The sequence below is a fragment of the Cygnus olor genome, chromosome 10 (genome assembly GCF_009769625.2).
Source record: "Cygnus olor isolate bCygOlo1 chromosome 10, bCygOlo1.pri.v2, whole genome shotgun sequence".
NCBI lineage: Eukaryota > Metazoa > Chordata > Aves > Anseriformes > Anatidae > Cygnus > Cygnus olor.
The window spans coordinates 10,310,902-10,336,252 of NC_049178.1; the positions used below are offsets into that span (position 1 = coordinate 10,310,902).

The following is a 25,351-nucleotide window of genomic DNA, read 5'->3' on the forward strand; positions in this document are numbered from 1 at the left end:
GTGACGCTGTAAAGGTGAACCAGGAGCAACCATTTACTGCCTTTTCCAGCAGAGACAGGGAGTGGCTGGGGAAACAAGGAGGAGGAAGAGCTGGAGCAAACAGAAGGCGGGAGCTGGGCAGCATACACCGCAGCCTGGCCCCGTTGAGTCTCTGTTTTGAAAAATAATCCTAACAAGGGCTACCAGCCCTGATGAGGCCCGCTTGAACAAGCACCAAATCTCTGCACGCTTGTCTGAAGTGCAGGTCTGGTTGGTGACAGGGAACCTTTGTGAGAGGTTCCCTCGGCTGTAAGAAAGATGAATGCTTTCAATCAACCCTAAAAATATTAATTTTAGCCTTTTTGTTTCCTAGACATGACATAAAAGTGGGCTATGTGCCTTTCACCTTCTGGCAATCCTGGATGGCAGCAGTAAGCATTGCATAAACTGGTTCAAGTTCTCATGCTACAATACTGATTTTACCGCTAGTCATCATATGGCTTTACAAAGACCATCTAGGGGCTTGGCACATGAAGGGCTTCAAACCAGCAACATCTAGGGGTCAGTGGTGTAAATTTGGCTCACTCTGTCAACCTCTAGATGAGAATGACAGCCTTTGCCTCCTGGTATCTCAGGAGAGTGGGATCTAATACCGCAGAAGTTTTGGGGTGCCCAGGTATTAATTGTGCATATTTGAGTCAGGCTGAGCTGATTAACCCTCAGCTTTTCTGGGCAAGTTGGCAGAAGACAGAACTATCTGCAAACTGAGAAATGCAAACAAGCAGGAAAAAAGTTCAGTTTTGCATTATGAAAGAAAATGCAATTTTTTTATTTTATTTTTTTTGTTTGTTTCAGTGCCAGTCTTCTCTTTCTGATTTCTACACCTTCTGGCACAGGAATGAAACCAGTCTAATCTCAGTAACTGGCTAAGGAATGCTCAGGCTTTCTGAAGTCCCAGCCCGCTTGGTTAGCTGTGTTTCTGAGACAGAGAAACAGCAATCTTTCTACTTGTAACATCAATAACACCAGTTATTCTCCCAAAGAATTATTATCAACAATTCCTTTGCTATATTTACAAAGAAGCAGGGCTATTCTTAGAGAAAACACTAAAAAAGCCATTTTATTTAGCTTTCTTGGCAGTTATACAAAAATGTAAGGAATGTAGTCAGTTAAAAACATCAAATCCCCAGCACGAGCCTATAAGAGCTTCCCTAATGCATATTTACAGTATAGAAAGCAAGCACTTTCCTGTTTTGTAGAACAAACAGGGAACCTTCTCTTTTCCTCCTAGCTGTTCCTGAAGACCAAACATTAAAGTTTGACACAGAATGCTGCTTTTAATGGTGCAGACTGTAAACTTTTAATGCCTAGAAAATGGGACTTTATACTACAGCCTTCTTTTCCTAAAAAGGAATCGGAGGCGAATTTTACTGCTGGTTTTAGGAAAGTTCTGAATTGGCAGCCCAGGGTATCCGAATACTCCTTCAGCCACAGCTTGGTGTGCCATGGCAGCACTCACTTCTTCTGTGCTGCTCCTCGCCCCGGCAAGGACGTGCAGCCCTGGGAGGGAGAGCTGCTTGGGTCCCACTGTGCTGCTGGTGGGACTGGGAAAAACACTGTGTTCCCATAGGGACCCGCTCAGTGCGGGGACACTGGGGTTTGGGAGCACACTCAGGGACCTCACTGCTGTTCCCATACATGCGGCAGCAGCTCAGGACTTTGCTCCAACCTCTTAGGACCCTCGGAAAACTTCTCTTTCTTACGGGCATTACTTACTGCACAGGAAGGAGCCTGCGTGGCTTGTTGAGGTCACAGCTTTCCTGGTGACACTGAAAACAAACAAAAAAGACATGGGTTATTGCTCCAGGTTTTGAGGGGTGGTTAATGGGTTTGGCTCGTAGTGAAAATGGACGAGTGCTTCCAACGTTACTTATTCTGCACAAAACCCTCAATGGTTTCCAAATGGACATGACAATAGCTCCGTTAAAGTATAGTCTGTTCCATAGGGAAATAAGGAAGGTCAATCCTTTGGGATTTCATAAATCAACTGTTATAGTCTACATAGTGTGATAAACAATCCTCCATGAATAGGGACACAGGTGTTCAGCTCCTTCCAATTCTTCAGCTATAAGCCATAAAACTTTATTTTTGGCTTCTCTAAGTCTGCCTGTGTTGGAGATTTCCAGAGCCAACTTGAAATTAAAGATCTGGAAAGGCCCTAGATCCCATTCCCAACACTTCAAATGCTCTCAGGTGTCCGAGGCCAGAGGGAGACGGAAATCCTGCAGGGGCAGGATGTTCCCTGCAGGGACAGGGCCTGGGGAGCAGTCGCTCCTTCAGGCAGGCAGTGCAACCCCAAGCAGGATTTCTACGGGTTGTTGGGATTTGTGCCGCAACCACCGGTTTTTCTTTCTGTTTCAGAGCCATCAGAAGCGAGCAAAGCTTCATCCAGAGAAAACCAGGCAAGAAAACGACCACACTTGAAGTGAGAGAGAGGAAACGAGAGCCTGGGCCTGGCCTCTGGCTCCCATCCCTTGCCATGTAACAGTTTCATCATTGTGCAAAGTGTCAATAAGATACCAAAAGGGTAAACAATTGTCAGACAGATTTTCACAGAGCCAGTTGACTGGACCGTGGCTGCTTTGTACACAATGCCAATGCAGTGTCGTTTCTAATGGGGGAATTTATACAGTGTAATTATGTCAGAATTTGCTCCAGGCTACACACTGTTGCATTATAAACCTGGCCATTGCCATGCGATTAGTCAGAGCCTTAAATAACACTGAAAGTAATTATATCAAGCAAGTAGTTGTCAAAAGCTGATGAAGAAAAGTGGCGAATTCCAGTGCTTGCCACATATGGCCCCTGAAGGAGGTTAGCTAATGATGATGGCCTTCGTTGCTGGGGGGTTTGGTACCCGAGGCCACGTCCCCATCAGCTGACTCACAAAGCGTTTAAGGACCCACTCCGTTTGGCCCCTGTAATTACGCAGCAGAGAGGGCTTCTTTACGATAAGTCACGATAAGATTCCCGACGATTGGATTTAGATGCAGGCGATTGAAATGCAAAGAGCAGGGAGGCTGCCTCCCCCCGGCAGCACGGGGCCAACGGGGCTTTGCATCAAAGAGACGTCCCTGGTGCTTGTGGGGCCAAGGTGGGCCGCAGGCAGCCCCTCGCCAGCGGCCTGGGGACTACAGGCTCCTTCGGGGCTGGTCTGGCAGCAGTGAGAGCCCCTTGTGCTGCTCCAGTCCTGCATGAACACGCTGCCGCATCGCCAGTGCCTTGTAAAAGTGAGGGCTCCATCCAGGAGGGACAGAAGAAGAAGGAGCAGAAGAAATCAGTGGATTAGGGGCAAGTAGATAGCAGGGTTATGCGATCCTTCTATTTTGCACTTCCCATCAGAGGAGGCCTAATCAGCTGGCATCCTTAGATCCCCGTTTCCCAGAGAGAAAATATAAATCCTCTGCTTTCCAAGTCATGCTGAGCTTCAGTCCTGTGAGGGGGACAAAGCTGGCTGATATCTCCCTCACTCTGGCCCTTGTCCGTCAGGGCTGTTACAAACTATTGGAGTTTGTAGCAGCTCTCCTGAGGGCTGTTACAATGGCTGGGAATCACTGTCCTGCAGCATCGTTTGGCTTCGCTCACTCCTGCCTTGCTCTTGTTCCTGCCTTGTTCCCCTTTTGCCTTACCTTCTCTTTCCAGTAAATGCTGCGTCAGACCCAGAGCAATGCACGGAGGCTCTGTCCCTCAAGATCTCGTGGCATCCAAGGCATCTGAGATGTTGCAGCCAAATCACAGCCAGAAACACTGCTATTGCTCGTGCCTTACAGCATCCGAGGCTGAGACGCTCAAACAACTGTATGGACACACTTTTAGAAATGGACTGGAAAATTCATGAGAAATCTCCTCTACTTCTGCTTCTACCTGGCCTGAAATGCTACGCAGACCAGCAGCTACTTGTGGTATCCTGGTATTTCTGCTTTTGTCTGGGATGGGAATTAAACCAGGCACTAGATCGACAATAGAAATAACAGAATGGTGGAAGATTAGCCAAATCTTTTCAAATCTCGGAAAAAAAAATAAATCTCCCATTGGTTTTATAAGCAGACATTCAGAATAGTTTTAATTTACTCCGGCCTGATTCCCCCGCCCCTTCCTTTGACCTAGTGAGATGGTGACTGAAGCCCTAGGCTGTGCCTCCTGTTTCAGCTGTAGCCAAGCTCCGTGAAGAGGTGCGAGGGGCTTGTCCATATCTGCTGACCATGGCTCCCATCCAGAGGTTGCCACCTCTACTCGTCTGCCAGCACAACTATTTGTGTCATCACTTCCCCAGCTCCATCAAAATAGTCCTGCTTAGAGAAGACCTGAATTAAATGGGCTTTAAAATACAGAACCCCATGCGTTTTTGCTGGGACAGGACTAAGTGGAGAACTGTTGTCAAACAGCATGTTCAGGTCAACGCCTTAAGCAAGAACCAGGAAAAATATACAACTTTTATATATATATGCATATATACCAACATTAACAAACTTTCCTCCACGGTCCCTCTTTCCACTCCATTTCTCACCTGACTGCAGAGAATTGCCTCAATGTGTTGAGCTGGCATAAAGCTAACCCAACCAGAAATACTTCTTAAAATTTTAATTTTTTTGCTGCTGAGCATCCTGGGCAGGCTCTGAGCAGGATCCAGTGAGCCACAGGCCGGATACATTATTATAACAAGGTGTGTCTTTCTAGGTCTTAGTCTCAAAATCTGCATTGCCTAGCTGCTCTGAAAATAAAAGATGCTGTGGGCAACAGAGCAGGAATTGAACAGAGGTAAATTTGAGTTTAAAATGAGAGAAAGAAGGGGGTGGGGTGAAGAATGAAGGGTGGTGAGAAAAGAGATGCCTTTTTTGAACAATGCACCAGTGTTTTATAGGACAGGATTTCTCCTGAGTTTCTTGAAGTCTGATAATTTTACATCCACTTCTGGATTTTAATTCCTGGCCATTTTAGCTCATGTCATCAACTGTTCTAATGGAGCCAACCCTGTAAAACTGCTCCTGTACTTATCAAATGTGCACTCACATACGTGCATACATTGCTTGTATCGACTGTGAAAAAGGAAGTCCAAACCAATACCCTGATGAAATTTTTCATCTGAGGTGCTTTGCCTCACTAAGCAGTATAAAAGAAGCAAATCTTAAGTGCAAAGTAAACCGATATGTGGCTGGCTGGCTTTGCTGTGATTTTCCTTCTGTGCCTCCGTGGGCTGAAGCACCAGGACATTCACCTTGGTTTTTTCACCTAGCAAAACGGGTAAACCTGAGCAAAGTGAGGCTTCCCACTGAGCTGCTTACCTGGATCCACTCCCCAGCACTGCTGGATTCTGAGTGTGGGATGCCTGTGTCCCAAACTGTGCTGCTGGGCTGTGGCTCTGGTGGCTTTCAGGCTAGTCCAGTCCTTCTGAGACAGCTCAGGGAAGATTTCAGGGCTCTCCCCACTTCTTCCAGCTCCCCTGCTTGAAGGAGAAAGAGAAGTAACTTTTCTTATATCTCCAAGCTTCTAATAATAGTTGCAGAAGTCACTGTGCTACAACAGTACAAGGCAAGGCGAAACCCTGCTGCACAGGTCCTTGTGCTGGAAGGAGCAAGCAGAACAAAAGATAAGCCATAAACATGCACGTACGTAGGTGACCCACATCACAGCCCAGTGTGCCTCTTCCAAACAAGCCAGGTAGTGGTGACCATGGCTCCCAGATGAGAGAAGGAGGTTGGTGTGGTCAGGATCTCTGGACCTAATGCTTTTGGTCCAGCGAGTGGCCCAAAGACCGGACCCTCAGACTGCACCCAACCCCGCAGGGCTCTCTCTGAACCAAGCCCCTCTGGTTCCTCCAGCAGCGTATGGCCCTGCTGTCACAGCTCTGCAGGGCAGCAAGCAAGACAAACCAGCCTCTGGCTCCAGGAGGTGCCAAATTATTTTGGTCCCTTTGCTATGGAGTTGGAGGGAAGAGTTCCCAGCAAAGCAGAGGAAGCATCAGTTGATGCCAGGTGGGGACTTCAGGACCTTAATCCTCAGAGATCCCATCATGGAGCTGTGAAGCCACAGAGAAGATGGATTCAGCCAAATACAGAAACAAGGACACAGCTTCCCTTTCATACTTGCCCTTCTTCAGCCATCTCTCTCACCTCTGCAACACTAAATCTCTCGTAGAGAGGTCCGTGATTTTGGGGAGGAGAACTCCTTAGCCCAGCAAAACCAGCACTGGCAAATTGGGTTGAATAGGTTTTTAACTGGAAAACTGAGGTGCAAAAAGCCAGGTCTGCAGGTACAGGTGCATTCCTGCTCCCTCCTGAGCCTGGCAGCAATGCTCCAGGGGGGATCACACGTGTGCCCAGCTCCAGTCCCGCAGCAAAACCTGAGTCAACTGCTGAGCTTGGAGGGGTGTGGGGACCTGGGAGGTAGCAGTGAGCATCCTCGTGGGGACAGCATGCCAGTGAGGGGACAGAGCTGGCCTGCGGTACAAGAGAAAATAATTGGAGAAAAATAATTACCTTCGCCCATACTCAGATGGACTAACAAGTCCATTGAAGTGCCTTTGCCCTATCTCTTGAGATTTTCCAAAATCCTGTTTGTGTTTTTGAGTGTTAAAAAAAACGCAAACCGCCATCTGCAATGAACAAGACATGAAGCTGTAAGCCAGGCAGGATGAGCAGAAGGGATGCGCCGAGAGGAGGAGGAGAGCAAGGAAAAGGTGCACTGGAGAAAAAGGAGGAAAGATCAATGGATGGAGAAGGCCGTGGCATGGCAACGAAACCCTTGCAGCCACCACGTCCTGGGAACTGCAGCCAGCACGGCTTGCTGCCGGCCCCCAGCCTGGTCCAACTGCAACAACATCTGTTACACTTGAGCTCTGCTCGGTTAGTGGCATGTTTGTTTAATTGTGGGCCCAGTTTGTTATTTTGCTTCCCATTAGGAAGCTGAAGAAAGAGGAGGAGGGTGTTTTCATTCTGGGGAGCGTTTCGCCGGGACAATGAGTTTTTTTTTCATGGTCTGGGTAGTCAGAACTAGCTGTACTGCTCCTCCGACAGGGCAGACGCCTCCGAACCCCATTGTTCAACCTGATGCATTAAGGGCTCACACTTGTAATTTTGGCGCTGATCCCCTTCTCCCATTGTGTGAGCAGAATGGGCTGAAAAAGGAGAGTCTGTCCTCTTTATCTGGTTGCAAGGAAAGGAGGCAGCGGCTCCCCTGCCGGCCAAGGCTCTCACTCTGCTCTGGCAGCTGGGAGGGTTGGGGGGATGGCTTTGAAAGCATCCCTGGTCACTCCCGGGAATGTTACCCAGCTTCCACTCTGCTGGAGCTCCTTGGCCTCCTACCAGCTTCCCCAAATTCATCACTGAGTATTCTGGAAAAATATGTTTGTTTGTTTTTTTTTTTTAATATAAAAAAGGGCATTGTTGAAAGAGTTTTTTAGCGCTGGACTGACAGCCCTGAGACCCAATGGCTTCTGCTCCTCCACACACAGCGGTCAGAGCATGGAGGAACAAAATCCCATGCCGCCTTGCCCTACCAGTGAGGGGTAACCCGGATCACACCAACGCAGTGCTGTCAGAGGGCTTCCACGGCATGGACATCCCCTTCCTAGAGACTACTATCCCAACATGACGCTTTGGTTCTGTCCAAGCCTCCAGGAAGGTTTGGGCTTGGAAGAATTGCTGGAAGATGCAGGCGTGCCCTGTTGTGCTTGCCCTGTTTGAAGACAGGGCACAGGCTCAGCTTGCAGGGTCAGCACTGAGCACAGACCTATAAAACAGTCTGGCACAAGGGATGCTGAGACAGAAGCAGCGTGTCCTGGCAGCACTTCGGACAAAGGAGTGTCAGGAACATGGATAGGTTAAGTCTGTGTACAGCACAGTTCTCATTCTCCATCACTGCTCAAAACTGGAGACCCCAGGCCAAACCACTAAACTCACAAGGAACGTTTCGGATATCTGCCTAAAAACAAAATGAAAAACCTTTCCTTAGAACTATGGATGGATTAAAAAAAATGAACCATTAAAAAAAATGAACTGAATATCAGAAGCTTAAATATAAACTTAGATTAGTAAACAGGCAACACAAACAAAGCCCTGACTCTACAAACATTTACATATGCAAGAATCCTGGGCACTCAGAGCTGGAGGGGAAGGATCGCGTGTCCGAACACACTCACAGAGACCAGCATCTTTTCCTTGCTGGAGCTGCACACAGGCTGAGCTGGTACAAATCTCCCCTCTGCAGGGCAGAAACGCCGCCTTAGCTTTTACTAGCCATGCTCACTCAATTTCCTGTACAATGCAAGATGTAATTCGCTAACCAAGTCTGTGAGTGCTGCCCGCATGGATGCTTTAAGCCATGGAAGGCAAACTTATTTGGGATCTGGTACTAAAAATGATTTCACACAGCAGCTCCTGGCTGCTTGGGCACCAGCTTCGATCTCAGCTGGTGACATGAGGACCGTCAGCACAACAGCCCATGGTCAGAGGTTTGACAGCACTGTAACTTAACTCGATTTTAAGGTCTGCATGGAGCGAATATTAAAGCGAGGTCTCCGTGCTGCAGGGCCGGTGGAGCTGGGAGGCTCGGTTACAGAACAACCGTCCATTAGCGCAGGAGGCAGTGCAGATGCTATCTGGCTGCGGTATTATCCCTCACTGTTATAACTTCACTTTGGACAGTTAAGATCTTGATGACATTATGAGCAGGGCTAGGGGCAAGCTGTGGCCACAGCCGGATTAATAGCGCGCGGGGCCTGAGTCGGGACGTGCTGGTTCGTTTGCTCACCAGCAGAGCTGCTTTTTTTACAGCTTTTCTCCCAGACCTTCCTATTCCTCCCTGGAGCTGCACCAGAGTGACATGCTTGCAAACCAACGCCCCAAAACAAGGTGGATTTAAGCAGAGTGGCCAAAGCCAAAGGACCACCAAAGCCAAGGCACCGCCAAGCCACATCCCGACCCGGTGGGATGGCAGCTGAGGGGCGGGCGGTGTTTGCTTAAGCTGGGGCTGGTCTCACGTTTTCGCAGTGATATGATAATTGCGTTTAGATAGCCCTGTCTCTCTCTGCTGGGCTTTTCACAGGGCTCTCCTGGCCCCCAGCAGGGCTCATTTAAAAGCGGCCCTGCTCTCAATGACACGCCGCAGTGTTTTCAAAAAGAAACAACCAGCAGCGGCTCTCTGGAAAAATAACAAAGGGACCCAATTACAAGCAAATGTGTTGAAGGGTCCCAGGGCCGTCTGTGGGCAAATTAGGGCCAATTAAAGGTCAAAATGATTTAAGGTATAAGGACAAGAGAGGGAAGAGAAACAATTGGTCAGATTCCTGCACAGAATAAGTGTCTGCTGCTTGGTTTGAATAGGTCTTAATGCCCAAACGATGGAGAAACTTCAGAGCTGGGATTGTGCGTGATGTTTAAAGTGGGTGGTTCATACTTTCTGTTTCATTTGTGGCTGGGAAAGTGCTCAGGGTGCTCAGAGCCAGCAGCCCACCCATATTTACAGAGGGCACCTCCGAGGAGCCCTGGCACACGGCAGCCACGTGGACCCGTGGCAGCAGCAAAGGGACACGTCTTTTTTTTTTTTTTTTTTTTTTGTCACCCACAAGCTGTCCTGCAGGCTTTTCTGGGGACACACAGTGCCAAGCCTTTACACACGCCTTCCTGCAAAGGTGGCTCGAAGCATGGGAACGGCCATAACCCTGAGGTTGGGAGGCTGAGGGGAAATGCTCGACCACATCATTTTTTTTTCAGTGTTAGAAGACTCTTTGGGCTGATGGTTTGGAAAATGTTTTAAAAGTCACACTTGACTGAGGTGCACAGCCCCGGTGGGTGAAAACGCCTTTCCCCTTCTGCACAGGCATCCAGGCAGGTGGAGAGGCATTGCTCCCTACCTGGGGGGAGCACAGCCCTCGCACTGAAACCTCAGCCCCCATGCCCTCCTGGCCGAGACCACCTTCACCCACCTGTAGCAGCTGAAAGCTTGTCCAGAAATGGCCCAGCACGTGCATCTGCAGAGCAGGCTGGGGATTTCACACGGAGTTTCCTTCCAAGATCAGTCCTTCCACCCGCAGCCAGCACAAACGCCCCAGCAATGCTGCAATGAAAACAGCATGATAAATACTTTCACCAGAGCTATTTAAAACCAGAGAACATGCTTGTCCTGCTGCTTTCTGTTGGATTTCAAATGAAGATTATGGAGGAGATGGCTTTCTCATTGTCATTTTTATCCAGAGACAAAGAAGCCTGGAGAAGGTCTGAACTTCTGACGGCTCCCCGCATCTCCCCCTGCTTCACCATGGGTGGTTTAACAGCCAGCGCTGGAGAGCCATGCTGATGCTCAAAGAGCAAAAAGGCAAAGCAAGGGGCTCAATGCCTGGTGCAGGGGGCTAGCAGGGGGTGGCTGGACCCTGGCACACTGGGGTGGGCACTGTAGGGTTTGGATGAACAAACCCACACTGATAGAACCAGGTCTCATTTCAGGATCACCCTCCCATCACTAAAGTAATGGGCAGACGGGCAGAAATTTAAAGAACTGAAGCACTTCTTTCTTTCTTTCTTTCTTTCTTTTTTCTTCCCCCCTTTGCACGCAAAGAACAGAGGGACCATTTGAAAAAAAGTCACCTGGATTTTGATTTCATACATCCCTGGGTGAAGAAATGCTGAAATTTAGAGGGGAGGCTCTAGGCAAAAGAAGTCCTGATATAATGTACTGAATAGACCACGCTGCTGGTTGTTTTTTTTTTTAAAGAAGGCAGATAAAACCATCCAGGACAAAATGGCACCACCAATGCTTTTAGCCAGTTATTCATCATCCCATGACATCTTCAGCACTGCCTACCTGAACTGGTTGGAGACAGCTGATTATTGGCGACGCATTTCCTTGCAGTCTTGCTTTAAAGGGAAAAAAAAAAAAAAAAAAAGGCAGTTTAAACCCATCTTACAAATGGCATCCAGCCCCGTCCCATCTCATCCTGCCCCCTTCCTACCATCTCCAGCTGGAAAAAGAGACCATAAAGCAGTTTTGTGCAGTCACATGTAAATCCCCTGTCTCTGTTAAGGCGAGAGATTAGCCTGTTAACAAAGTTACCTTGTCACCTACTCCGCTTAATCCTTGCATTTCAAAGTGTAATTTTATTGAGCGCCTTGGAGCTGAAATCTGGTGTATGTTATTTATTTATTTATGCACTTTAATCATTCCCTACTTTTTTTTTTTTCCCCCGTCCTTCCTTAATTCACCTGGAGCTCAAAAAAATTTTTTTTCCTAACCTTGCTGAAAGCAGTGGCTTTTGGAGAGGCGGTGCCTCCGCTGTTTTTATTAATTCTAATGTATTTATTTAACCCTTCGGGGACTGAGGCAGCACAAGGGCCCCGTGTCCCCACCCTGCACCTCGCTGAGACAACAGTCAGCCGGTCTCCACCGAGTGTCGCGCGGCCAGGGTGCAGCGGGGTATCCCGGCCATAAATCTGTCAATACAAAGAGAACAGCACACACGCAAAAAATGCGGCTAAAACCAAGAAATGCAGCATAATTACAGGTTCATTACTGCAAACAAAAGCATCCCCCGAGCCCACCCCTTTGGCAGGGATGGGAGCAATTCCAAGAGGCTCATTATGTAGTTACCTGGGCAGGGTCAGAGCCTCCTGCATAGCGCCGTGGCCCCACTCCCTGCACAGCCCCAGGATGCACCCGCTGCAGCACCCCACTTTCCACCTGGCATTATTTTGGGCTCATTTTAAAGCATATTCAGCCATGGTTGGGTTGACGGCCAAAGAGACTGAAGGCTTTGTGGTTATGTGCCGAGGGGGCACAGCACAGAACGGGGAGGTTGGGCACGGGAAGGGGTCTGCAGCCCCACTGCCATGCCCTGCTCTGTGCCACCTTTCCTCTCCAAAGCCTCCTGCAAGGCTGGATGTCAGCTGCCCGAGGCCTGCGGCTCCTGCAGCACATCCAGCAAATCCCTCTCTGCTTGCAAACAGCTTGCACCCTACCTGGTGCAGAAAAAAAATCACAACTTCCCAACTCATCTTGAATTTTTCAGAAATTGAGGGAGCTCAGAAACACACCAAACCTTGGGCCAGCAGCTGACACTTGCCCAGGACATCTCCAGCTCCGTGTGAGCCCTGCACCCAGCAGATGCACAGGCAGCCAAGGGATGCAGGCGGTGCTTTTTGGCTGTTTCCAGCCCATGGCTCCCTTTCTTGCTGGGCTGGGAAGCGGTGTGAAGTCCCCTTCGACACCACATGCCCCTTCCAGAGCCACAGCTTCCCTCTCCGGCAGCCAAAGAATTGAGGAACTCCAACCGGCACCGCCAAATATTCAGGGAACCTGACAGCCCCCTTCCCCTCCGCCTGCAGCGGTGGTGAGCGCCGCCAACGCGCCCACACGGAGCCTGCCTCCATCTATAACCCAAACGTCAAAACATTTCCTCTTGCAACCCCATTCGGCTCATGGTAGCCCTGATCCCAAGTCCGAGCCGCACTGCTTTTGGGGTCTGCCTTGCCGAGCCATTACTGTCACCGCCCCACTGTGTGCAGATAAGAATAGGCTGCTTCTTCTGACTCATTTAGCTAAAACAATGGAGCCACCAGAGGCCAAATTAATCCCTGGTGACTTCAGCAGAGTTGCACCAGGCTAAATTTGGTCCCAAGCGTACAATTAGCACGGAGGAGAGCTCCGTGTCATGACAGTCTCTTGGCTCTTCCCGCAGGCTCCCTTAGCCAGGCTCACCCTCTGCGCCAGGCAGCTGGGTGCTCCCTCTCGGCCACCCCACGCTCACGCCTTGCCATTTCTGGGCACTGGGAATAGCACCCTGCGAGGGGGAAGGCAGCCCATCACCAGCAGCTTTCAGCTAGGGAAGGGCAGAGCCCCCTTCCCTTGGAGCTGGTCTTCCCCGCTCTGGATTTTGCAAGGAAATGAGGCTCATTCCCTGCTGTCCGCAGGCATCCCTGCAGCGCTGTCATAAATTCGGGCATCCTCACCAGCTCCAGCCTTCAGCTGGTTGGAAGCTGGTCCAGGTCTCCTGGCCGGTCCCCTCGGGAGCCACGCAATGTGCCTCTGAGCTCAGCCCTCACCAGCCTCTCTTCAGTAGTTTTATGGCAACCTGATTCCCTCTAGTTAAACAGTTAAACCACCAAACCACGCTTTTTTGGCATGTTTGTATTTCAAACGCTGAGAAAATGGGCCAGAAATCATACAGGGATTGCCTTTGGTGACTCTCAGCTGACCGAGGACCAGGAGGCATCGCCCAGCTGCTCCTGCAGCCATGCAGCAGTGCCACGCACAAAAAAATAGAAGGGGCAGAAATAAATTTAAAAAAATCTTTACAAAAAAAAAAAAAAAAACAACAACTAACCGGACCTTTTCAAACTCCAGAAACACTTCCTCAAACACATGGTTTTGCATCAGGCGCGAGCAGAGCCTGGATGGCAGGGCTGCTCCTGTCGCCGCTCTGCAGGCAGGTCCTGCCGGCAAGGACTGGGGCTTGCGCTGAGAAAACTCCTGCTAACCTCAGAGAGTGCGTGTGTGCGTCCAAAAAAAAAAAAAAAAGCAATGAAAAAGCCTCAAATAATTAAAAAAAGGGGAACAAAGAGCAGAGTGTGGGACTTGGGAAGGTCTGGACTCACTGCTTCTCTCCCGTGTCCCCCTGCCCCCTCCTGCCCCACAACCCGGAGCCATTTCAAACATCCAGCCTTCTCATTCCTTTGACAATTCTTCAAAGGCTCCAGGACTCAAGGAAGCTTCCTGTTTCATCACAAAACCTTGCTTTCTTTTCCTCTGCCAGGCTATTAAAACCGTGCTGATGAAGCAGCGTTTGCTGCGTGGCCGACGACCCTGCCTCGTGTGCAACACCAAAGTCACATTGCTCAAGGTATTTCGGTTCCTACAGCCCCCTCCTGACCCCCAAATTCACTGCACAACAATGTCTTGTTCTGTTAAGCTCGACAATGTCTTGTTAAGCTCAGCACTGGAAAAATATATTTCCTCTCTCCCAAGCACGCGGTGGTTGCTTTACCGTTGTGTGGGGTTGCGTGTGTTATTTTGTTATTGCACGGTTGCTGGTGACAACTGATCTGCACGCCCTGCTTTGTTATTGTAGGGTTGCTTTAAAATCCTAGGCTCCTGGTATTAGTTTCATTTATTTATTTTAGGAAAAGGTAGTTTTAAGGCTTGAAAAATAAATAAATTCAAAGACATACCAAGACACAGCAAGGAGATAGCAAGAAGAGGAAATCCTGCCGAGCGCGAGCCTTGCCTGTGCTCTGCCCATGGTGTGGTCACGTCCGTGTGCGGCCGGCTCTGGGTGCTCGGCATTTTGGTAGTGCCCGTCAGTGTCTCTGTGAAAACAGCACGGCATTAACAGTCCTCAAAGGCTTGAGTTACTGTAAAAATCTGCACTGGGCGCAGGGTTGAAAAGTTCAGATGAAGGAAGAGGTGGAAGGAGAAGGAAAAAAGGGGGGAGAGGGGAGAAGCGCTGGCACGGCTGGTGAGGGCTTTCAGCATCATCCCGAGCCAGGCTGCTGGTGTGACTAGGTGGGAAAAAGATGGTATGCCACAAATACTCACCCCAGCTCACTACAATGCATCCCTCAAAGCTCCCCAGGTCCACACAGTGTCAGGCCAGAGGCAGAGCACGGTGCCCAGCACAGCCGAGGGCCGACCATGGCAGCAGGCACACAGCCCCAACCCTCACCTGGCCCCAGCATCACGTCTGGGGCTCGTTTTCCTCGTTCATCAAGGGAAAGAGGAAAACAGCTGAGCTTGGGCAATACTGGGAAGGAAACACATGATGATGCACCATGCCTAGCAGATCATCCCCAGCTCTGTTGTGAAAGGGGAGACTGAAAAGACAATGAAATTAAGGCGAGAGACTCCTGTCAAGCTAAATAATTAGGTCTCAGGGTACATAATTGATGCGCTCTTGATGTGGACTCCAAATCATTTACAAGGAGGTGCCTCACCTGGCACGGCTCTGGTGTTGTGACAGCAGGGGACGAGCATCCTCAGCGGCGGGGCCAAGTGAGCAGCGTGCAGGGGCACAAGCTTCCCACCACCATCTCTAACACATCACTGTTTTTTTTTTTTTTTTTTTCTCCTGGGCATCAAAAGTCCCTGGCCAGCATCACTTGGGAGTAGCTTTCCCCACAGCTACTCTGATCCATGCCCCTAACCCAAGTAGGAGGAGCGATCAATACACAAATGAACCACTGGACAAAACAAGGCCACAGGGACCGAGCTGAGCCATGCAGATCCTCCCTGGGGCTTTGCTGCCCAGTCCAAGGCAGAGAAAGCCAACCCTGCAGCTGACTGCACCATCCCATAAGAAAGACATCAATCTCGAGGGCTTTTTCCACTGTCAGTCATCCGCAATGCTCTTTCCTGCCCCATCAGTTGCAGAGCACCAACATCCCCATTCTGCTTTTTGTTGTTTTCTTTACATTTTTTTTCCTCTTTCCTTGCTCTTTTCACACCACATTATCACAGAAAGCTAGCTCTGCCCTTCTCCTCCCTTCCTACAACCTTTGCCCCCAACCTTGGCGCACCACAAATCTCCTGGGCACCCTGAGACTGGAGCAGGAGCTCAGCCCCAGCTGCCTGCCGTCGTGCAGAGCTGGCTCCACGCCAAAACCTCTCGCTGTCCCTCCGGGCTGCCCCCAACTCCCCGTGTTGTGACAGTCGGTTCGAGGGGCTGAGCGTGTCAGCACGGCCACCCCAAGCCCCCGCCAGCTCCCCTCTGCCCCAGGCATGCGCCGTCTGCCCGACACTGCCTACAAACTCTATTAGCTTTGTAATTAAAAACAGCTGTAATCTGATCAGGTGGAGATCACGGTTACAAAATGAAGGAAGCCATTAGCAGGAAATGTTGTGGTTCAGGCAGACATCAAATCAGTTTAAAGAGATTGGATTTCATTGTTTTTATACAGTTACTCCATTACTATAATGCACTGGGTCCATTTAAGCGGCTGGCTCGGAGGAGTGCTCATAAGGCAGTAGTGACATCTATGTGAAATGAACGGCATAAACGGCAAACTCTGAAGAGATAGCAGTGAATTTACACCCCTTGCTCTGTGCTGAATATTAATGCACCGGAGTGGGGCTTGTAGGGCTGTCCTGGTTTTCCCTCCTTGCTTCCCAAGCCCCCTGCAGCGCTGCCAGCCCCCTTGCAGGGCAGGGAGAGCCCCCCTGGGGCAGGTCGGATCCAAGGACCACCTTTCCGCGCCCCTATACCACAAGCAAACCCCGGGTCCGGTTTCTCAGCAGCGAGGTGGAGTGAGAACCAAAACCGCAGCAGCCACATCGCTTCGCTTCCTCCTGGTAAACACCAGCCGGTCAACAAGACAAAACCTGGAGCACTTGGGTTCTCACAGGGGATGTTGCCCTTTTCCTCTGTTTCCCCTCCCTGAAAAATAAATAAATAAAACAATAACCCAACAAACAAACACAAAAAAACACAAGGGGGGAAACAACCTGTGCTGGGAGGCACCAGCCTGTGGCCCAGCACTTGCAGCGAGGTGCAGGATGTAGCCCAAAAGCCTTGCCATCAGGAGGGACTGTCTGCAAAAGCTGCTGGCTCCTGCTTTACCTCAGTGCCCACCACACGACCCTGATACCTATAGAAAACCTACACAGAAAGGCACATGGTCCCCAGCTGCTGCTGGTCACTTTCACATGAAGGGGCAGGTGGAGGGGTTACAGTGTTACGGGGTTTGCACCACTAGCCCATCCCCATGCTCTGGTGCCAACTGGGCCATCGATACCCTCTGCTTTCTTGTGCCAAAAATGCCCCAGTGGTATGAGGTGGGCTCATCTGCCCCCTTCCTGTGGGGAAGGCCTGCAGGGAGGGCTCAGGACGCAGCTTGGAAATGAGGAGGGTGTTAGGGAAATGCAAATGGCATGAGAGCTGCCAGGAGAAGGGAGCTGTGCCCCCGCCCTGGTCCTGCCTGAGCATTAGGAGGCCTCTTCAGGCAATGCAGAGGACACGCGCTGCCCTCCCCTCCCCTCCCCTCCCCGATCTGCTCATCGGAGGAGGAGATAAGACAGGGCCTGCAGACAAACGCCCACACAGATCCCAGGGTGCGGAGCTCCCCCTCCAGCCAGAGCCCCCCGGGCTAGCAGAGGGCTCCGGGATCTCCCTGCTCATCCCGTCGTTCCCTCCTCGCCTCCCTCCCTTCTCGAACCAAACTGTATCAAATGCATCAAAGCCCGAGTGAATTACGTTCCCCTTGACCCACTGGCAGCAAGTTCAGCCACAGGACATTAAAAGAGCAGAGGCTGAGGTTTCACGGCCTGTGATGGCAGAGGCGGAAGTGCAGGCCTCGTCGCTGCGTCGCTTTTGCCTTCAGAAGTGATGTTTTCAGCCAAGTTCAGGGGCGGGCAGGGCCGAAGTGTGGGGCTCAGCCCAGATGGGGCTAGGGGCTGGTTGTGAGGTGTGGGGGATTTCTGAGCAGCACCCACAGCTGCCCCCCGGCGTTATGGTGCACGTGCTATCCGGGCAACTCCACGTGGTTTGGGGTTTGGTTGCAGGCACTGTGCAGGCTGTGGGGAGAGCTGGAGCTGCCAAGGCCCCGCAGTCACGGGATGCTCTGGGGCACATCATGGGCTCCAGCTGCACAAGGCCACCAGTACTCCCAGTTTGTGCCAGCTGTCCCTGCTGCTGGGACACAGAGGGTGCTCAGCATCAGCACACGCCTCAGCACCCCGTGCTCAGGGACCTGTATCTAGAAAGGGAGCAAGAGTGGAGAAATTGCCCATAATATCTCTTCCCCTTACAAGGGCTCCAAAGAGGACGGTGAACACAAAATGACGGTAACACACCCTGTTGTCCTCGCAGGAATGGTGGCACAAAGGGACCGGCCGCCATCTCACGGCGCTATTGCATCCTGGCTGCCCCTGCCACGGCTCTGGATGCTGCGTGTTGTGAAGCACCCTGCTCTAAAATCGCTGCCATGACCATGCCAATCCCCGAAGCAGCAGCATCAAATTTGGAGCCTGTGAAGCCACCGCCAGCAAAATAAATATTCGGAAATATTTTTAGCATGCTCTTGTTCAGAGAGAATTTCTTTGTGTCCTTCTGAGGAGCTCGCCGGATCTTTCATCGGTTTGTTTTTCTCATTAGCCGGCATAAGCTTTGTTCTTATTTAATAAAGATTAGGATCTGCTGCCTCCAGCCCTCTCTTTTTGCTCCTCCATCAGGCCCGTGGGGGCTCAGGCTGCAGCAATCTGTTTGATGTCGGCTGCGGAAGTTGAAATGTGGGACAGAAGCTGGGGTTTGCTTCCCCAGAAAAGCCATGGCCCATGGCCCCTGGGAGGGCAGAGGGGGACAGGGCACAGAGATGGGAAAGCACTGCCTGGGTCCGGAGGTTTCCATGTCCAGCTGGCTGGGCGCTTTGCAGAGGTTTGGTCTGAGCTGCTAAGAACACGGGTGGAAAATGGGATGGCCGATGCAGCGAGCTAGCCCATGTGCAAGCCTAATAAAACAGGAGACGTGCCACAGATGGGGGAACTGCTTCTTCCAGCGCTGGAAGTCAGGGAGATGCAACAGAGCTCCTATCCCGTTATATATCACCAGATTTTCCTTGAGAGCCCAGAAAATAAAATAACTGCCTTCCTTTCTGGAGCTGAGTCACTCATTGGAAAGAAACGGGTTTAAAATGACAGCAGCCATGAACCAGAATGGGTTTGATAAATGCCCAGAAGGAGGTAGTGGCATCTTCTGAGCTCTGAAAGCCTGATCCCGGCTGCTTGCTGCCGTGTGCAGCTTGGGTCGGACCGGCACTGCATCCCACGGGGATGGAGGCTGCTTCTAGGACAAGAACAGCGAGGGGCCAAGGGCGCCAAGTCATGCCCATGGTGGAGGCTGGGCTCCAGAGGCCCCACGTCACAGCTGGAGCTCCCGTGTGTCACTTTTCCAGATATTCCTCCTCTGCTGACTACACAGACCAGCCAGGTCACTGCTGTGTAACCTGGTTTAGCCATCCCCATAGGAAGAAGATTATATTTACCTCTTCAGAAACCAGCTGTGGTTGGTTGCTTGTGGTAACGTAGACAAGGTCTATACAGAACCAGCACTATTATTGTCACTATTTGTTAACACACTTCTACTTTCTTAGAGATTTAATTTCTTTTTTTTTTCTTTAAAAAATATCTTTGAGCTCTTACACGTAGCAAGAAGGCTCCCATTTCTAGCAGGGGAGCATATTTTGCATGCGTGCGCCTTCGAAGGGGATGCATAACTCCCGGCCAACAACACTTATCACGGTGCCTCGCGCGGGGAGATAAAGGTAAAGGCACGCAGGGCTGCAGGGCAGGAGCTGTTTGCCGAGGGGGGCCGGGAAGGAATCCAGCCCCCACCCTGCCACAGCCTTACCTGCGCCCAGGTGTGCGCTGGCCGCGGCGCCGATCCCCGCAGAGCCGTGCTGCCACGCGCCGACGGGTGCCAAACCTCGAAGCTCGCTCTGGCATATTTGGGAGGGGAGGAGGAACAGCAGGGAAAGCAGATTTTATGCATGCTTTTTTTTTTTTTTTCTTCTTTAGCAGTTGCAGTTGTAAAGGAACTCGTCCTCACCATGTTTGTGTCACTCGTATTTGCTGCCTGGGGTGATGTGAGAGCGCAAGTTTTCCTGGCATGACTGCTCTTGGAAAATCAGCCTCAAATCCATATATGATAGTATTCATGGAAACCACAACCCTAATTTACATGCACCGATTTCCCTGCCAGAAACTGCGCTCCCATCCAACCCAGGGATAGAAACACTGCCCTGTGACTTTCCTTCCCAATCACGACCAACCCAGGCACTTCAAAACTCAAATATTTTCCAGGGAATGTTTGCAACCCGCAGTTTAAAAAAAGAAAACCTTCCCCACACTCATGCGGTGGCTCAGTATCATGGCTGCATTCAAGGAAGTTTCCTTATAGGTATTTCCCAAGCCGGACTACTCTCCTCTCACAGAAAAACAAACCAAAAAAGCCTTGAGAACCAACCACTTCAGATACAGAATTTCTTATATATACCTCATTCAAAATTTCTTCCGTGTGTTTTCGAGTGCTTTACACCACGTTATGGAGATATGCTCGCAGGTCACCAGCGCACAGGGAAGGACCTGGCTCTTTGGACACCCATCCTCCCCTGCCCAATACCAGGGAGAGATGCTTCCGGCCACTACTGTGCTTGGTGCAATAGAACAAAGGTTGGGGAGGTGGAGGGAGAGCCCTGGACAAAGATAAAAATCTATTTCTGATGCCTATAAAAACCAAACCCAAATTCCCAGTTGCTTCAACGTGAGCAGTGGACGTGGGGTAATGGAGAATAGAGTTATTTATTAATAGAAGGGCATTTCAATAGAGATCTGAGGAGGTGATATGGGCCAAATGGAGACTTTTACAGAAATAACGCTCGAGAGGTTTTACCCGGTTTGCCCAGGTGTCTCAGCTCTGTGTCCTGGGGATGGTTGCCTCCCATTCCAGAAGGGGTCTTTTTGGGGAGCTGTATGCTCACAGAGCCCTGCCATCACTTGATCCATCTCCCCCAGACCCAGAAATGGAGAGAGAATAATGAGTATGGAGGGAAGACATTTGTCTGGGGATCCTGTCCTCACTGTTTTTTGGGGGAAGCATTGTGGTGCTGGTAGAGAGCCTCACACCATGCCCCCAGCCCAGGGCAGCCACAGCCCCACCAGCTCTGGTCCCCGGCCTCAGCTTCACACCTCCAAGGCCAGGAGCCTCCAAAACCTCCTTAGACCCTCTCTGATTCCTACTGCTGTCTCCCACAAAACACAAAATTCACCTCCCCGAATTCCTCACCGACTCCTTTTTAAGCAACACCTCTCCCTTCACTTGGCAAGGAAACGGCACCAAAATTCCCACCCGCCTCTCCCTCGCAGCCCCTTCTGGAGAGGGCTCATGATCCACGCAAATAAATAAAGAAAGTACCCCAAAGGCCAATCTCCCCCCCTGCACCGTCAGGCAATAACAATTCATGGGGGGTCTTTGGGGAGCAGGGACGGAGGGAGGGAGGAGCGCGGTGCTGCGTGGCTGCATGTGGCAATCAAGCTTTCCCACCGCTGCCTGCCCCTGGGGAGCGTCCCCGCTCCTGTTTGCAGAAGCGGCGTCTCTCCCTCCACCTCGCTAATCCCCCTTCGCTGTGCTCCCACCCCTCGGGAGCCCTGGGAAAGCGGCGCCGGTCCCCGCTGCCCCATCTCCCCTCTGCAAAACCGAGCGGGGAGGGAGGAGAAGGGGAAACGTGCGCTCCCTTAATTGATTTTGGTGAAAGAGGCAGGCAGCCGCGGCACCGTCAAATTAATTAGTTCCAGAGCTATTTGCAGTTATGAGCCACGTTAAGATTAGTGGTCATTGCGTTTTGGTGCTGGGAAGTGGAGGTAGGAAGGTTTTTAAAATGCCCTTTTTTTTTTTTCTTTTTCTCTTGGAGCCTTCCTTAAAAACACAGGAGAAAATGAAAGAGAGGAGGCCCCCGGCTGCCAGTGCTGTGTCCCCTACATGCCACAGCCCAGGTCCAGCCCAATTCATGGGGTGAAATGACCATTTTGGCCCATTCTGCATCATCTGCCCCATGTTTAACCAGGCAGGTGCTCAGAGAGACCAGGCAAGAGCTGGCCAGGTCTCCATCACCCTGCTGTTGTCACCACCAAAGAGCAGAGACAATGCCGCTCCCACTCCCTGGTGGGTGACACCTGCGTCCCTTCTTGCCCTCCCTGCCTAGGAGTGGGGGGAGAGGCTTTGAGAGCCTCATGTGGGCTCGGGGGCTGCGATCCCAATGGGACGGGAACGCCTGCTGCAACCTGATAACGCTGCAGCATCCGAGGGGCACCCGTTGTCTCGGGAGACACCACCATGCGCAGAGGCTTACGTCTGGGTATCGATAAGCCTGTTTGTGCATAAACACAGCACCACACGCAGCCACATACCTCTGCATTCCTCCTCCCCCTTGTTCCTTCATCTCTGTTTCATCTGCTCTTGCCTGTTACGTGTTATCTCTCCTCCTCTCATTCAGAACCCAGGTCTGGGAAAGGGCAGTTGTTGTGGGTCACACAAACCAGGACCATGGTGCTGAGGAGTGGCAAATGTTTTGGGTACATTTGCAAAATTTTCAAGGGTCTGGGTGGAGGGAAGCAGGAGGAGAAGGTCTTAGACCAAAGCACTGCCAAGTGGACTTCAGCCAGGGTAGGAGTGTAGTTTTTACAGCAATTAAAAACAAGACAAGAAACATAACCTCTCCCCCTTCCTGGTTGCTTATAAGATAAGAGAGGGTCTGCAGGATGAACACACACCAGCAGTACTCCAAAACTTAGTGCACAACACCAACTCACACGTGCCACCACAGTCAGGGTCTGCTTGTGCAAGGATGGGGACCGTGAGGTCTATGGCAACCACATGCTAAGCTCGTCCCCTCACACTTACCGAGTGCCGGCTGCTTGATCTGCTTGACTAGGTAGAAAGGCATCCCATGGCATCTTCTGGCGTGCCCCCAGGATTTGCCTGGCTCTTCTAGCTCACAGCATGGTCACAAGCTCTGCTCCAGCAGGACAGTAGGTCAGCATGGGGTGCTGTATCCCCACCTCAGCTCCAGGTAGGGCTCCCAGCTCAAAAGCATGCTCTGGACCTAGAAGCAGGACAGTTTCTAACTCTCCATTGTTCTTGGAAAAGCAGGGAAAAGATATGATGCCAAAGATGTTTATACCTAGGCAAGTTATTCAAGGAAATCAGTACTGGACAAACTCGGTGACAACCATAACCCAGCTGTAGGAACCTCATCACAGTTCACCCCAGAAACAGCCCAGCATGTTCACCACTCCTCCCCAGAGCTCTCCTCAGCCCTCTGCTCGCAGGGGTCACCCAGCTCTATGCAGAAAGCTGGTGGAAGGACCTGTGAATTAGTAGAAACCTTCGTCTTTCCCACTCTGGCAGCACAAACAGGCAAGGCTGCTTCAACAGACTCCATGCATGAGACCATTTCACACTGCCCACACACGAGAACATAGACGAGACCATGGAGCTACTTTGCAAGCAATAGGCAAGGACACTTGGGCCCCAGGTAAATGCAAACGGGTCTCCAGAGAGAGGTGATCACCCCTCCTCCCAGGGGATGCAACATCATCTTCAAGACCTCTGCTTGCTCCCTGACTGCAGATGGGGCAAATGCTGCTCCAGCACCGCCACTGGTGTCTGAAGAAGCAGCAGCTCGGCCACAGCTGTAGGTAGGCAGCAAAACCCCAGTGTGCACAGAGAGGATGGGCAGCACGCAGGAGTGTTCACAAGCACATGTGCACACACACCAGCCTGGGAGCCAGGGCAGAGCAGAAGGGCTCTTCGGGGAACATGGGTTTGGGCACTGTGAGCAAGGAACTTGTAAGCCCAAGGCAGCGTGTCTGCACTGCTCTCGAGCACTCTGGAATGGGGTTGTATACTGAATTTATGAGCTCTTAAGTCATCACATTTACAATTTATATTCTCCAGTCTTTTAATCTCGGCAATAAACTTGGACTAAACCTTTGCTGAGGCAGTGTGGAAATTTCACTGTTCCCCACAGCCCTGTCTATGAGGAGCCCATAGGCAGGGCCAGAACTTGTCTCCTGACAGCTTCATGGTAGGGTCTCCTCCTGTTCCCCACTCCCAGTAAAGCCACTGGTAACCAACTGGTCCCCTACCCACCACCTTGATTGCCCAGGCCCCCTTCCTGGGCACAGTTATAAGACATCAACAAATATCAGGGGGCAAACACTTGCAATGATCCCCTACAATATTTCCTATCTTCTAGAGGGGGCTGCTTTCCTTAATGATGGGCACCAGGTCTATGTGCACATCACCGACTAAATCTTGCACCACTTGGGGCCCCACCATCTCCTGCAAACCAGCCCCACAGATGCAGTTTTACCCACCTAGAGTTGCCTTACTCCAGAGGTCTAGACCAGAAGAACCATCTCCAGAAGGTTTCCTGCTGGAGCAGTGGCTCTCGACATGAACTGATCTCCAAAGTGGGCACCTCCTTTGCACACTGAGACCTAAAATTGAGATGGAATTGGCACCAATAAAACTACCAAGGGAGGCAGGCCCTCCCTGCTTGGACGAACCCCACACTTTCAGAAGAGGGTGGCATCATTTCTGCAGAATGCTCGAGTGGCCTCAAATAACACACTGAACTGTCAGGCACAAACCCAAGCGATGGCGTGAGCCAGCACTGAAATAATGAGAAGCTGATCTACAGCTTTTCCCCTCTGGTTTATTAAATGAATGCTCCGCATACCACTTCCCACTGACTGGAGACAGAGCAAAAATCCCAGGACAGTAACTCATCATCCTTTCTTCCCCTGAGAAGACTCAAGGCTGTGGCTATGTATGGATGTTGCGAAGTGATAAAGTTGCTGCGGCTTCACGAGTTACCACGCACCAGCTGAGCCGTGTTGCCCGGCCGCGCGCATGCTCCCAGCTCCCTGCAGCTGGGTGGTAAAACATGTTCGCTCACGATGGGGCTGGAGCAGGTACCCCAGCGGCAGGCTCCTGATAAGCACGCTGCTTATCTGTGTCTCCTTAAGCCCCAGGACTCAACGGCTTGCGATGCAATCCTTGGCCCAGAGGACCCACCTCTTTTCGAGCTGTAGACCTCAGCCACGGAACTGGCAACGGGAACCGGCTCCGGGAAGGCGGTCAATATTGCATGAATTCCTGAGCGTGGAAGAGAGAGGAAGGGAGGTTCGGGACTGTGCCAAAGAGCAGGAATAGCAGAGGGACCAGCCAACCCTACCGCTGAGTGCAACCTCAGCGGAGCCACGCCTGGGTGAGAATATTGTAGATGACACATGGAGATGACCCAGGCAATGAAACTGAAGTGCTCTGAATTCTGCTGGGATCAGAGTCCGTGGAGACAAGTTACATCACTGCTCGTGCTTTCCAAGACTGGAGTAAGGTCTTGCCCTGGGCATGATGTAACATCAAAAACATGCCAGGCCCCTTGACTCCAATAAGTAGGATCAGACCTCCTCATTGGCTTCTTATCTCAAAAAATTGCAGTTTTGGGGAGGTTCCTGCCCCTTACCGCCATCCAGAAGCTGTGTCCTCTTGCCCAAACCTTGGTTTAGCCTCAAGGCTCAGAAAAGCTGGATCCAGACCCAGTTCTCTGGGTCCTCCTTCAGCTCCATCTGCCAGCCTCCAGGCGTCTCTCCCAGGCAGCGCTCCCCAGAGCCGTCTCATGTCCCGTCCTGCCGCCAGCCTCCGCACTGAGGACACACTGTCCCTCCCTCCAGCCTGCAGAAGCAGGAATCCGCGCCATTTAAGCCTTTTCTGCCCAACACCCACAGCTGCAAAAACAGCAAGCAAACAACTTTCCCAGACTAAACACCAGGC

At 51.1% G+C, this 25,351-nt stretch overlaps 1 long non-coding RNA gene across 1 annotated transcript; it reads right to left on the minus strand.

Annotated features, from left to right (window-relative positions):
- Positions 1–849: 849 nt before the first annotated feature.
- Positions 850–25,351, minus strand: LOC121075485. Its single transcript, XR_005822980.1, has 7 exons — positions 23,890–25,351; positions 22,412–22,613; positions 14,196–14,333; positions 10,837–10,889; positions 9,962–10,092; positions 5,322–5,482; positions 850–1,808 (listed from the first exon to the last, which is right to left on the minus strand). It is a non-coding gene; the product is annotated as an uncharacterized LOC121075485 (long non-coding RNA).